Source organism: Crocodylus porosus, unplaced genomic scaffold (assembly GCF_001723895.1).
Source record: "Crocodylus porosus isolate Cpor-Errol unplaced genomic scaffold, CroPor_comp1, whole genome shotgun sequence".
In the NCBI taxonomy this organism is placed as follows: domain Eukaryota; kingdom Metazoa; phylum Chordata; order Crocodylia; family Crocodylidae; genus Crocodylus; species Crocodylus porosus.
In genome coordinates, this window is record NW_017728947.1 from 95820749 (window position 1) to 95835716 (window position 14968).

The 14968-nt window shown below is 43.5% G+C and overlaps 1 long non-coding RNA gene across 1 annotated transcript; it reads left to right on the forward strand.

Annotated features, from left to right (window-relative positions):
• Positions 1-13740, forward strand: LOC109321746. Its single transcript, XR_002104161.1, has 3 exons — positions 1-48; positions 9295-9419; positions 9869-13740. It is a non-coding gene; the product is annotated as an uncharacterized LOC109321746 (long non-coding RNA).
• Positions 13741-14968: the final 1228 nt, after the last annotated feature.

Consider the following 14968-nt stretch of genomic DNA (forward strand, 5'->3'; position numbering starts at 1 on the left):
ATGCGAGCGCGGCTCGGCGCTTTCAAAAAAGCAGGTACAAAGGCAAAGGTAGGGTTGGGGCGCTCTTAAAGGGACCTCCTTCGTCTGCTCGCGCTGGGGTTGTTTCCCGCGCCGGGGGGTTCTTTGTGTCCATTTTGCAGGTGGGAAAACGGAGGCAGGGAGCCGCCTGCAGCCTCAGGGCAGAGCCGGGAGCGCAGCCCCCCTGTGCTGCTGGCCCAGGTCGCGGGGGATAAGCAGCGGCTTGAGGCCCAGCGGCAGGGGTTGCCCAGGGTGGAAGAGCCGGGGTGGGGGGCTCCGCGCCTGAGGTGCCAGTGTGGCTGGTTCCCGCGGGCTGCAGGTGACACTGGAGCGCCTGGTCGGGTCTTGGTCGTTAACACTGGTCGGTGCTGACCCCGGGCTGCTGGCTGCAAGGGGCAGGGGCAGGGGCAGGCATGTGCGCTAGTTCCTCTGAGTTCCCCACTTCTTCTGCGCTGCTTTGGGTGCCTCCTTGCACAGCATCTGATGAGGAGAACTTCAGCCTGTGAAACCCCGAGTGTCTGGGTCTGTGTCCCTCCGCTTTGGTTAGTCTATAAGGTGCCAGTCTCCCTGCTGCCTGCAGGCTAAGGCAGCTAACAATGCATCTCTACATGCCTTTCGATCATTTCATTGGCCTCTCAGCTACCAGATTTGAAGGACGCATTATGCGTGTCCTAGGCAGATAATCATTGTACCTTTGACTCCTGTCCAGATACAGCCAAGGCCCCTCTGCTTCTGTCCATGTCCTCCCACTGCCTTTCCCTTCCTCCCCACCTGCTCTTGTCCCACACGGCCCACCTCACTGTTTCTCTCCTCCAAGCAGCACCATGGCATCGATTGGCAGGCTCATTTCCCCAGCCCTTCTCCCTGGAAGGCCTGAGGAAGGGTACCGTGATACCCAAATGGCTTGCCTATATGTATCCCAGCCATACAGCTCAATACAAGATATCATCCACAAGTAATTTTGCCTCCACTCTCTTCTGTTCTCATGTTGGTTTCATATTTGTCCAAACCGTAATGTGGTTTTGGTACCAAGTCAGTTTTCTTTGTTAGCATGTGTCTCAGTGCCTCTCTAGCGCCTGTCACTGCACCTCTACAACTTCAGGATGAGCTACTATAACTGACTGGTGACTAGCCATTACAGGGCCCCCCACTGTGCTTGACCCAGAGAGAGTACTTTGTCTATTCCAGCCCTGGGCCAGGAAACTATAGCTGCTCTTGTTCTTAGCTCCACAAGCTCCCAGTTCAGTCCCCAGTATTCAGCCAGGACAGGGGCAGTTACACCACTACTCTGGTTGCTTGTAGCATGAGAGGCCAGCCTCACCCAAGGTTTTGTTACTATGCTAGCCAACTCTCTTACCACAATAATGCAACTATCTTAGACATGTCTTTGACCAGACCATACTGAAGGGCTGGTCACTTAAGTCAAGTGTCATCAGCCAGCATGAAGCTGCAGCTCCTGGAACTAGAAAAGGCCCTGGGGGACCTGACACAACATAGTCAGCTGTATGCAGTGGCCCAGACCTCACCCATTTCTCAAGAAGTGAATTAAAGGTGTGGGAGAGAGATAGGTCAGTTTTAGGTGCTTGGATCTTTCCAGTCCATTATCCAAGATGCCAGAGTAGTTATTAGGGTACCACAAGAAATATTACTCTTTGTTTTACAGCTCTTCCCCTTTTGAGGGCCATTCTCCATCATAACCTGAGGATTACTGGTCTGTGTGCTATGTCAGTTTGTCTATAGCTACAAGATTGGAGGATATGTCACAAATCTAGGCTAGGGTTGGCAACCTATAGCCTGTGGGCTGGATCTGGCCCATGCAGCTGGGGGGGTCTGGTGTGTGTGTGGGGCGAAATCTTTGCCCATACCATGGTTGGGTGGTGTGTGTGTGTGTGTGTGTAGGCTGCTTAGGAGAAGGGCTAGCCTTGGTGGGGCCACTGAGTTGCCAGCTTTGGCTTGAGAACTGGCATTTTTCAACCTGCAGCTAATGGCTTTCCCATCCCCCCTGAACCCAGGCAGGAGCATGAGGCAGGATAGGTCAGGGCAACCCAGGCCTGCAGTGAGTACAGAAGTCAGTGCAGGGCCTACATTTCCCCTAAGAGGAGGGTTGGCTCCACATAGATGGAGAAAGGATGGACTGTAGAAGGGATGGGAGCTACAGTAATTCAGCAGGAAAGAGTGAGGGAAGATTTGCAGAACTTGTTATTGGGTCTTCCTTGAGTAAAAAGCTAGCAGAGTGTTTTAATGTTATGCTGGTAGACTACTGGGTAGATCATACAGTGGTTTGAGGGTATCTCATAAAGGCTGCATAATAATAAATAATTATGCTCTGCCCTTATTGGCTGCTTCTGATCCAGAATATGTTGCTCAACCTATTTTACAGATGGAGAAACCAAGGCACAGAGAGTCTTGTATTAAATTAGTAGCATTTTATGGATGAAAATTCAAGTAAAGTTACCTTGTTGGACACTCACCAAGCTGCTGTGTTTGGGCCTCTCCCCTGAGATCTTTAAGTCTCCTGAGTCATAATTATTTATAAACTCCAGCAATGTGACTTCCCTTGGCCTGTCTGGCACAGTTCCTGGGCACAGGTTCTCTGTTTTTTACTTCTTCATGGAAATAGGACACTATAGTCTGTATCCCCTTGGGTGCCAAAACCAGCTTGATGCCTTTGATCCAGGGTTCTGGAGCATTCTTTGGACTTTGGTCAGTGTTTTAAGGAATTTTTCCTGCATATGGGTTCTCCTTTGAATCGTGGAGTCTAGTCTGTCCTGTTCCCTTCTTTAGCTGGTCAGAGATGGAAAAGGAGCCTCTTCTGCCCACGCCGCCTTCTTCTCCCTTGAGTTTCTCAAGCTTTGTCGTATTAAGACCCAGTACTGACAACTGATGTCTTGGTTCTGCTTTTGTGGAATTCTTTCAAATCTGAGTCCCGTACCCCTCCACCCCCACCCCATCGCAACAGCAGTCAGAGAACACCGGCCTTTCCTACGAGCCACTTCCATTTTTTGTTCCTCCTTCATTAAACTCTGTTCAGGTGCTGATAGGCTTTAACCACTGACCCACACATGAAGAGACGGACTAATGCTACTGCTGCATCTCTTTAATTCAAGGTGTAAAAGGAAGAACACAGTAAAAGTCAGTTGTCAGACATAAGGATAGTGACAGTTCATAAAATCAACTGGAATTCATAGGTTGTACATAGACAAATTCCCCAAGTCATTACATTGTGCCTCTTAACTTCCAATCTGTCCTCTGAACTATGCCACCTCTCTCCTGGTCTGCTTTAGCCGTGTGTCTTCTTCTGAAAGGGGAAATGCATCAGGACTCAGTTACAACTGATTCTGTTGGCCATTTCCCACATGATCTTACTTCATCTTAGACTAGAGCATCCTATTAGGTACAGATTCCTGAAAAAGCTTCAAGGAACCATCACCCTTCAGATCCAAAAGTATCATTAGTAAATTATTCATTTGACCCCAACAGTAACATAATGCACTCCTGGTCTCTTGACCTCTGTGAAAAATTGGTAAGGGCCTGTGGCCTTGGTTTGTTTCTGGGAAAGGGCAACATCATGTCTACTGCACTGCTTCTTGATACACAGAGCAGTGGCCCAAGGAGTTTCATTTTATGCCTATCAGTTGTATAGTGTTGAGTTTAATTCAATAAAGTTGCAGCCTCTTGAATATATTTCTGTGCTAGTGTGTGCTCATTCATTCCTGTCCCCTTCAAACTAAGACAGTTCCCTGGTCCTCATTAAAGCATGAGAGAGGGGTTTCCCTGCTCATTCCTTTGGATGAATATTGCTAATTCCATTGCTGCAAGGGAATGACATTTATCCCTGGCCCCTAAAGACTGTAGAATAATACAAGTCTGAGATGGAGAACACCTGTGTGTTCAGAGCATAGAAGATATCACACTTTACATTCCCAATATCACACATATCAAATGTTAATGTGAAAAGGGCAGGTGAGGTAAGTCTAGTGGAAACAGGGAAGTACATGGATCTGGTGAGACCTCAGCTGGGATTCTGTATACAATTCTGATTGTTCCTGCTCAAGAAAAATAAATGTGAACTGGTTTGGGTGCAGAGAAGAACTAGTAGGATGATCAGGGGGAAGGAGGGCCTATCTTGCAAAGGGAGATTAAAAGAGCTTAGCATGTTTAATTTAGCAAAACAAAGGTGGAGGAGGGGACAGAGTTGTTCTCCAACTGAATGCTTGGAGGGCAAATATCTGGAAGAGGAAAAAGTAGTTCAAGTTAAGGGACAGTATTTTCACAAGAGTCAAACTGGCCATGAATAAAACTAGGCTGGTGCTTAGAAGAAAGCTTTTAACTATAAGAGCAATGATATTCTGGAACAGTGTCCTGTAGAAGTAGTGATGGTAACCCCCCCCACCACCCCAGTTAGTTTTTGATTGGAGCTCAATTAGTCTGAGAAAAATTACAGTACATGGTTGCTTGCAAGATTAGAGGACTAGACTAGGACATTCCTTCTAGTCCTATGTCCTACGTTTCTAAATATAGTCATTAACATGGTCATAAACTCCATTAAAGAGATCAAAACTTTTGGTTTCTAGAGTGACCTGGATTGCACAAAGGATCAGGGCTTATCAACAAAACTGTCCTGCATAGGATTTACTGGTAGCATGGCCTGATGTACAGTACTGGTTTATAAAGCAGGAGCCTGTGTTGTCAAAACAGCATTGTGTAACATCAAGAAAGCACACTTTTTTTTATAGAAGAGGTCTTAGGTTGCATCTTATCATTAGCTTAAGTACAAAATAACCCCTGGCCTAATAACACATCTGTAGAAAGCTTGCTGGGTTTAAATTAGGTTGATTGGATCCCACGTAACCATGCAAACTTAAGAAAGGAAGGCTACACTGCCAGATATTGGGGTGAGTGGATGCTTCAGGTCTATTAGCAGATATGTTTCTCTTAGGTTTTTATGAGGCACCATGCCTTACAAGGAAGGGAATCAATTTATCCATGGACCACACCTTCCCCAAGGCTAAGCTTAGCTCTGTATTTATAGGGAGCCCACACTCAGATCCTGCTTACTACATCCTGGTTCCTATCTAGTCATGAATAATAACAGTCCCTCCCTATTGCTCTTCACTGACAGTCTCGAAAAGTAAAGTCTTCATTATGCTTCCACAGAAACCCAGCATTAAAAAGTGACTTAACCCTGGCTATGCAGTAGCTCAGGGTAAAGAAGGGAACAAAAACCAGGTCTCCTACTTTCTAGTCCATTGAATCACAATGCTATAAGGGTTGCATCATGTCTGCGAGCAACTGAGCATTTTCTGAGCCAGGCCTTTTATTTACATGGCTTTAATCACATCCTTTCTTACAGGAAGCGAGAAGTGCTTTTCCTGGCTCTGTGATTTTAGGACTGCTCAATCCTCACCAGTACACTTATCTGTAAATTGCTCAGAAGTAAAGAAAGGGGAGGGGCAAAAAGGGGATTGCTTAGACATATCATTCCATGATAGCACTGGGGAAAGAAGCCATTGGTGACTGGACGGATGCAGGTGCAAATACAACCTGGATGTGACTGGATTAGGTGGCATGTTGCCAGGGCTGCCCTTGACTTGCAGCTCTTGAGCTAACTGCCAAAAGGGGTTGGACTTGTTCTTCAGGGAAGTGTTGGTGAGTTATTTTCTGGATGAAGCTTTTTTAAATTGCTTGATTGTTGGCTTGATAAAGGAATTAACCAGGTAAATAAGGGCTCCAAGGTAAAAATGAAGAGTGAATGTTACTTTGTACAGAGAAGGGAGATCCCTGTGATAGTTAATACTTAGTATGTAAGGACAGCCATCCATTCACAGCAAACAGACCTACTTTAGGTGAGGAGGGATCTCAGCCAAAGAAACTATTACAGCCCACATCTGTAAATTTAGGTGTTAGAAAGCTTTCCAAGAAGAGGGAAGTGCCTCCACCTTCGAAAGGTGATCAGGGAGCGGGGATTAGAGCAAGGGAGGTATTCTGTTTCCAGTTCTGTCACTTGTGCCCCTCATGGTTTCTTGGTACCTCAGTTTATCCATGCATAGAGTGTGTCTGGGGAGGGCTATGAGGCATATTTGCAAAGCATTTTGACATTTTTGAAAGGCAGTGACTGTATCCATGCAACATACCGTTATCCATTTATGTTGTCAAATAGATCTACTGCTTTTATCACTACAAACAATGCCTGCCCTTGGAATTTCTGATGGATTTGTGCTTTTTGCAAACATCAACAAAGCTAGCTTCTCTCTGTTGTTCAGATAGAATTATGTTTCTTTTGTGCTGATTTAAGATGAAATATAGGAGCACTTCATAAGCAATGCACTAGGCATTTGGTTTGTTACAGTTGTCTGTGGGGCCCTCCGCAAGCTGTGAGTGAGAAGTACTTTTAATATACATGTCAGCCTAAGCTTTTGATGCCCACATACTACAGCATCAAAGCCTATCCCTTGTACTGAATTTAAAAGTAAATTTTCTTACATGAATTTTCTTAAGGGAAGTAAAAAATGAAGAGGATTTTAAGGAACAAATTACTGAGTCAGATTCATCCTAGGTGTTATCTCACAGTATTTAGTGGGTAACTTCAAGGACGAATGTGGTCCCTGGTATTGTTAACAGCATAGAAAAGGACATCTTACCCAAGTGTTCCCTCTACAGGGCTAAACTTGTATTACAAAAAAGCACTACAGCTCTGATCTGCTCTAATGCTTTTCCCCCTAGAGATCCTGTGGATCTTCCAGGACCCCTGTCTCAGGAGAGACCTTGGTCTCAGTGGAAAGAAGCAGACATCCCAGCCAGACTCTACTAATTGCCTTGCATGCTTGCAAGGCAGCCCAGGAAGCACTGAACCTCGAGTTGCCAACACACAACCTCAAATTGCCAGCATCTCTCTTGTTCTTCCTGGTCCCCCAGAGCTGGAAACAAGAAGAGAAAACAGAGCAAACGAGCACACTGGCTTCTGGAGATTTCACTGTTCTGCTGCCCCCACACATGAATTTGGCCCAGTATGTCAGACAATCTTTTGCAAACCTTAGTTTAACCCAGAGAAGGAGTATCACAACAAATTCCTTGCAGCAGACTGCTACCATATCACTCCCTTATTCTGGGACTCTCTGTTAATACATTTGCAGACAAAGTGGCTGTCCTGTGTGACTTGGCTGAGAAGTAATAATCTGGATATTCTAGGGTGACGGGCATAGTCCAGAAGGAGCCTTTGGCTATTGAACACCAAGGACCTCGGGTCTGTGGACTGACATCATCTTATACCAGCTGAGGATCTATTCCCTGGAATCACAACTCTATGAATCTTTTCCCCAAGTTAGAAAACCTCAGCCCTAAAAGTCTTTCTCATAAATCAGTGCCAAGGACTAATCTTTGGGTGTGTCTACACGTTGCCCTATAGCAACATAGCAATGCAGCACATAGCAATCATGTGTGTCTACACATGATCACCAGCTATGTCACCATAGTGGTGTGCTCCCTGAGTATAGAACACCGCTATGGCAATGTAGCACCAAAATCTAAGCATATGCCACTCGCACAGTGTAGTAACTGCCTGTACTGTGCCGTGCTTTAGTATTTCGAAAAGGAAGTACTAAAGCACGATGCTGTAGCAATGTCGCTATATGGCAACATGTAGATCCACCCTTTGATTAGTATTTTGAAATACGTAAGGCAGGTTAAGATGGTGAAAGTTCTGTTACATGTAACAAAGCTGTATGATGAAGCAAACTATGCAATACTACTCTATGCAAATAAGATTTGTCCCTTTCTTCTGCTCTAATTTAAACAGCCAGATCCTTTGAAAGCTACCACTCCCAGGAAATGAATCACATTAAATTCTTTCTTCCTTTGTCTCTCACCCGCCATATAATCAGGAACAGACCAGCAGGACTACCCTATGAAAGCCTTCATCAGTTGCCTCCATAACTGGGAGACAGAATAAAGCCAGTATTCAACCAATTTATGCAGTATGTATTAATACTGAGTTCAGGTGTTACAGCTCCTTCATATCATTTCTTCAGTCTACTTGGAAAATTTCTATTAAAATGAATGAGGAGATTCTTCTTACAAGTTAATAGCATCCATTTCCTTTGTGATTCAGGTGATAAAAACTTGTGTCAGTTGTAGTAATCTGAAGCAACGAAGCCTACAACAATAAGTTCACTAATAGTCAAGGCTGTCATCAGCCACTGTTGGCACTCTCTAAACACACTGTCAGAGAATGTGTTGGTTCAATCTGAGACACACGACCAAATGTTGTGGTTCATACAAAGGTAAATGGGAAGGAAGGTGCCCAGTAGACAATCTCTCTATTAAGATGTGGTCTACATTATGAAAGATTTTTTTTTAAGATTCTTGTGTTCACTTGAGTGCATAATTGGGTCCAGATCACTCCAACTGGGGACATTTCATACTACTGTGAGGCGCACGCCAAGCCAGCTATTTTCCATGTCTAATTGTATGTCAACAATGTAGTCATTGCTGTAACTAAGGTATAGTATAGAAGAAGTTTAACTAGCTCTCTAGGGTCCCTGTAAATGCTAGTCAGAGTAACACAGAACTCAAAAAGTTGACCCAAGAAGCTAGATAAAGGTTTGGATAGTCAATTTATGCTGATCTCTATGCTATCCCCACTCCAGTGTTCAGTCTGTGGTAGTCACTGTGGTATAGACATACACTAGGTGTTAGAGCTATAGTTAGAAAATGGAGGGTTCATCAAAAATCTCAGTATTTCATTTACATTTTTCATCAAAATTGTTTATATTAAAATGTTCCAACCACTTCTACTGAGTGAGTGGGATGGTTTCCCTATTGCTGGAAGAGACTATTACACTAATCTTTAGATAACCTCCAGCCCCTGTATCATTTTACTTAAGTCTAAGAAGCAATAGGTATATGCAGCTGCTGACTGGAAGTGACAGGTGATCGACACTTCTCAGAATCATATTTGAAGCTCTGGCAAATTTCATTGATGGGTAAGTGGAAGAAAAAAATCCCATTGCAGAGTATAATCAGAAAGCTGACTTTTGTGCATGTGATATTAAAGCCATTGTTCAGGTGTCAAGAAAATCTCCAGACTGCTCTTATGACATTTTAATCAACAGGATTGCAGAGTGTATATGAGCTAATGGCAGCATTATACTGATTAGCTGAGTTACCTGATCTGCCAGGATCTTATAATTTAAAAATGACTTGTGTCATAAAGAGCTTGGAAGTAAACCGTGAGTGTTAAAAAACAAAAAACAAAACTTAGGACATTTTCTCCTGCAGAATTGACACAAAATCAGCAAAAAGGTGAAACTAGGTATTGAAGCAGAATAGTGGTCCAGCTCCTGTCTCTGTATGTGGTCAGGACCAGATGTTTATGAGGTCCATGGAGGAAACCTGCACATAAGGTAAGTTCCTTTCCAAGCACCATCTGTTACTGCTTGGCTTATGCCCAGAAGCATAAAGGTTTACATCCCTTCTTACCCCTGTGCACCCCCTACACATTGCCACTGAACTGGTTTATGTGTATCTTCTGACCCTAGCCCTAGTGTTTAGTGGCATATGGGCTGTTAGACACAAACAGTTCCAGTACTTCCCAGCAGAGGACAGTAGTGCACATGCATACAGTAACAATAATTTACATTACGTTCTTTTTAACATTTTCACTTTTTATGTGGACCTCTAGGAACATGGACCTCTAAGTGACTGAAACATTTTAAAATACATACGTAAGCTAAAGTGATTAAAGCTTCTTTGATACTACATTTAGGAGTATGTTTTAGTTTCTGTATGTGAGACAGCATTTTGAGGAACTTAATTTGTCTTCTTTAATGTCCTACCTCCCTGTTCTTGACAGTTCAAGGTGGAAAGGAAGCAGGATCATGCCCTGAAATGCCAACATGACCTCCACATACCAGATGAGCGCCTGAATAGTTCATGCCATCGAAAGCAACTTTGTCACAGCAAACAGCTTATGTATTTCACTAAGAAAAACGCTCCATAAAATTTCCTTCTTGCACTGACAATCTAAGCAGCACTGTTAAATGAGAACTGCACCGGGGTTTTAATTTTTTTTTTTTTTTTTGCAGTCAAAGTTCATTGTGTGGTATCTCTGCTCTGTTTGTTGCTCTGAGTATTCACCATTGCAATCTAGTATGTTGTTCCTAAGCGGGAAACACAGTTCCCCCACCCCATACCCCTCATCAGAGTGAACCGTCACTTAGGACCCCTGTTTAGTGTTACATTGGCCTTAGTATCCCTCTCACTTTTCATGCCTGATATTTATGAACATTAAAACATTGTTGACTTTGGAAGCAGAGGTTATAGACAAAGTTAATTATAGGTAAAACATTGATCCAGAGACACCTGAATCTTAAGGAAATACTGAATTGTGAACCACATCTAAATTTTGCAAATAATCTCTATCTTTACAGAGATCTGAGCCAGGATTCTTTCTTCCCAACCCCTCTAGGGTATCAGGGCTTGAACTTCCAAACAGATGCAACAGCTCCAGCTCATCTCTTCATGTTCATGCTAAAGACACTAATCCCATATAATTTATAGAATTTTGAACTGTTCTTTCTTTCTTGTCCCTTGTTTCAGATCTGTGACCCTCATTGTGTCTGACATTTGGGTCTCAGCAGACTTGAGAGCTATCGAGGGAAAAGAAGTCTTGAAAATGTCAACACGTTGCCTGCTGCTTCGTGAGTTAGAGTGACATGTATGTGCAAACCAAAACAGGGCTGGAATGTCTAATTCTAGGCCATCTTAACCAGTGCTCTTCTCATACAATGTCTTTAGGGACTTAATTCAGGAAATCTTCACCTGACGTGTGGTCAGCAGTTGCAATGAGCAGTTCTGGGTAGGCAGGTGACTGACATTTTTCTGTCATCTGTATGGGATTCAAACCCACAAAGGGACATGGATACAGTTACAAACTGTGATGCCATCTGCATACAAATTGGAGAAAGAATTCCACTCTCCCACCATTTGAGCCAAGGGAAGCCCCAGGTGGTGCTTGTGTAATAGGATTGTTATTGCAAGCTTCAGTGGGATAACTGCAAGTTCAACTTCTGTTCCTTAGCCTGGCAATGTATATTATTAAATTTCCTGCACACTTGTCATTTACATGATTCAGTTTGGCATGGTCCCTGTCTCTCTCTGTGGTTTAGAGCCATGCTAATTTGGCTTGTGCTTTTTCCTTGAACTATCAAGTTCCTTTGGGTTTCACTGGCTTTTTTTTTTTTTTTTTTTTGCATTCTTTGTGCATGGTCTTTTGTGTCGTTTACTAAGAAGGGCTTGAATGTTCTGCTCTGAGCAGTTCCCGTCTCTCATTCTTACATTGTTTTCTGTCACAAATCTGTTGTTGCCATGCAAGTAAAACTTTGAAAGAAAGGAATTAATTGCCTTAGGGCTATGATAACTTTAACGGCTAGGAGCTCATCTCTCAGGTTCATGAGTCATTCTTCCGCAGAGAAGCCAGAGCAGTAGATTCCTACATTTATGATCTTATTATAAGTCTTTTCTTTTCATTTGCAAAATAGACACATTTTGAATTTAAAAGAACTTACATTTTGGATAACATTTTAATTTCTTCAATAGATATTACTTTAAAGCATTCTGTGGGCTTGTATTTTGATGGTGTGTGGAATGTACCAGACTTAATCAATCACCTGTGCTTGTGAATTTGAACTTGGTTAACCTAGTCCCTTACTGCCCCTCATTGAACATAAATTTAATGTTCGTAAATGTTACAGAATGGACAGCTCTTCAAACTGAATCCCCTTTGCATGAAATAAGTATGATAAAGGCAGAAGCAGTATAAGCAACCTACCACAGTATGACCCAGCGAAGATAGATAGACAGCATCTGGGACAATAAGCAAGTCACTTCCTCTGTTTAGGCAGTTCCACCTTTGCTGGAAGCACCAGCAAGGATGCCAGATACTACCAATGGTGCTTATTGTGTTTTGTATTCTGGATCCATATCCATTAACATGTGGATCTAAATAACGTGATATGCATTTTACTACTGTACTTTTGTGACCTATAGTGTCATTTGTGTCATTACGAATTGACAGAACTGAACTGCTACTGAAATGAACAATTTTCAGATAAATGTCCTAGAGGTGAAAGACACTATGGGCCAAATCCTTAGCTAGTATAAATTGTGGAAGTACCATTACTGGAGCTGTCAATTTAATATTAGTAAAAATTCTGGCTGATAGCCCATTACAAGTTTCCTAGACCTAAAGCTTTCCTAAACCTTGATCAAGAACTTTGTTTTTTAATAATTTACAATAGGAAAAGTTCTAAAATCTTAATTTCTGTGGGTTAAGAGAAATATTAGTTACTTCTACACTCAGTAATCTTCGTATTTTTATATTGTTCCCCCAGCTTATAAAAAGCCATAGGCCATGTCTGCACTGCCTCCCTACTGAGTCAAGGACTGGTCCCAGGTATGTGGGTATATGATCAGGACCCCTCTGGCCACCTAGGTTACTGCCAGACCTGGGCTCAGAGAGCTGGAGTGAGTGGGCAGAGTTTGTTCGTCAGCAACAGACCCGAGCTCAGCAGGAAGGTATACAGGACTGGCCATGGTTTCTCTAGATAGATTTGGTGTCCCAGAGGGTAAATAATCATGAAAGGGGCTGTAATGAGCTCAGATCAGGGCCCAGATGCTCTCAACTGAAAAATTAGGGCAATGGATCCTCTGAGGTTGCAGGGAACCAATGCTGCCCACCCCCCGCCCCATTGAAGCTCAGCTCAGTGCCCTGGGCCCAGCAGATTCTAATGGAGTAATCAGAGCAACCAGCCCCTGAGGTGGTGGGAAACAGGTCCCAACCACTCCAGCCTTTAATAGCTTGTCCCAAATAGCAGTATGCTGGCTGGGCAAAGACTTTGATTCTTGCTCCTGACTGATCCATAGTGCTTCAACTCCTGGCTCACTCTGACTGGCGTAGGTGTCCAGCTTACCTGGAACTCTGGTCTTGACTCTTGACTGTGGGTCTGGTTTTGACTCCTAGCTCCCTATGAAGCCAGCCTATGGACTTTGCCTGATTAACCAAGTGACCTTTCCTGACAGAGACTGTTTCTTTTCATTTTTGTTTGCTCAGTACCTAATGCAGAGCAGAGCGTAGGATGGGGCTGGTCAAGCATTGATGTCTCTAGATAAGACTACAGTACAAATGATAAATAATACCCACACCACCACTATGCACTGGCAGAGAGTGTTCTCACCCTTTGGGGAACAGAGCAAGATTCTGCATGTACCCAGCTGTGCCTCCTTTCTGACTTCAGTGGAGTCAGCTCAGATTTTCTTCAGTGTAAATGAGATCAGAATCCGGCCCAATCTTGAGACAAAGATTTTTTTTCCTATTCCCCCTTTCAGGACAGAATGCACCTGAAAGGGGGGGCGGGGGCGGGAATAAGAGATTTTGCTGAGTTAAGCTGTTTGAAACCATGTGGCTAGCTCACTGTGCCAAACAATTGCACTTTTATTGTTCTTCTGTTACACCTGACCTGACTGACAAGAAAAGCTGCTCACAGCATGGGAGGAGGGTCTGCCATTGAAACAGTCTGGTGTGCAGCAACTCCAGGAAGAAGTTGTCTGCACTCTCAAACCACCCCCTTGCAAAAGCGTGGTTACCAAGAAAAGAACAGGTGTGCTCTCACTTGTCCAGCAACCCTATATGCTAGAAGGGCATCTCATATGGCAATACAGCTTCCCAGGCTGCGGGTGCTTCATTAGCAGCAAGACACATTTGGCAACTGGCTTCTCTTGAAAAGGCTGAGCTCTCTATCAAGAAGGCTTACCAGCACTGGGGATGGGGAGGATTTCCTTTACAAACACATCATCTCCTCAGGCAATGATTTATTGCCGTTTCCGTTTCAGTAGCATGCTATCTTAAAGCTTATTCCTGTAAACACTCCTAGGCCTACTGCTTCTTACTGTAGGGGTTAGCAAGATCAGACTCCAGGGATCTGGTGCCAAAACCAAGCCATCTTTGGCTGTTGGTATTTCATTGTATCTTCTCAGAAGGAGATTATTCCTCAATATTTTATTTATCAGTTACTTTAGACAGCAGCATCTATTTATTTTAATCTTGCTGGCAGAGCCTTACTGTAAACAAGATAGGCTAAACTCCCTGGTGGGATGAACAGGAGCAGCTTCATTGACATTAATGGAGTCCATTTATATCAGCAGATAACCTGGCCTGGTGTCTCTTAGTCGGCTGCATTATATGGATCTCCTTCAAGCTCTTTAATATGTTATAATAAAAAAGTTAAGTAACTCTTCCCTTTGAAAGTGCATTGTTCAGTGAAATCCAAATAGATGTGTGTTTGAGTGTCAAAAAAATGAGGGTATTTCTGTAATAGTATAACATTTCTAAGAGTTAGCATTAAGTAATCACTTTGGTTTAGAGTTTTCCCCCCCTTGACAAGGAGTAAAGCCAGCATTTCATTTTCATGCCAGTATTCTGACACATGATCTTCTAGATTTAAATTACTGAGTCCTGAGGATCAGGCCCTACATCCATTGAAATCAAAGTGGGATCTGCTATTTCAGTGAGTGCAGGATCAGACCTGATACTTCAGGACTAATTTGTGACACTTCTTTGTAGCCCATCTTTTTAGATATGTGGTCGCCTCTCTTTTGACCCTAATGAACGAGACATCTGCTGCTGAGGGACTGGACAGCTCCTGGGACTGGTGATAATGGGAGACGGCTCTTTTGTCTCTGCATAACCGGTTCAAGCTCAGACAAGATTGGCAATGACTGTAGGTCATTACCATCTGACAGCTGTGAAGTGGCCAGGATTAAATGAATTGGTGTCCTTAGTCCATTTGCTAGTGGACAGGTGTCTGTGCCACGATAACCATCTTCACAATAAGAAGCCCAATTAATAGCCTCATCCATGCAAACAATGAATAGACAAGGAGATAGATTGATTACT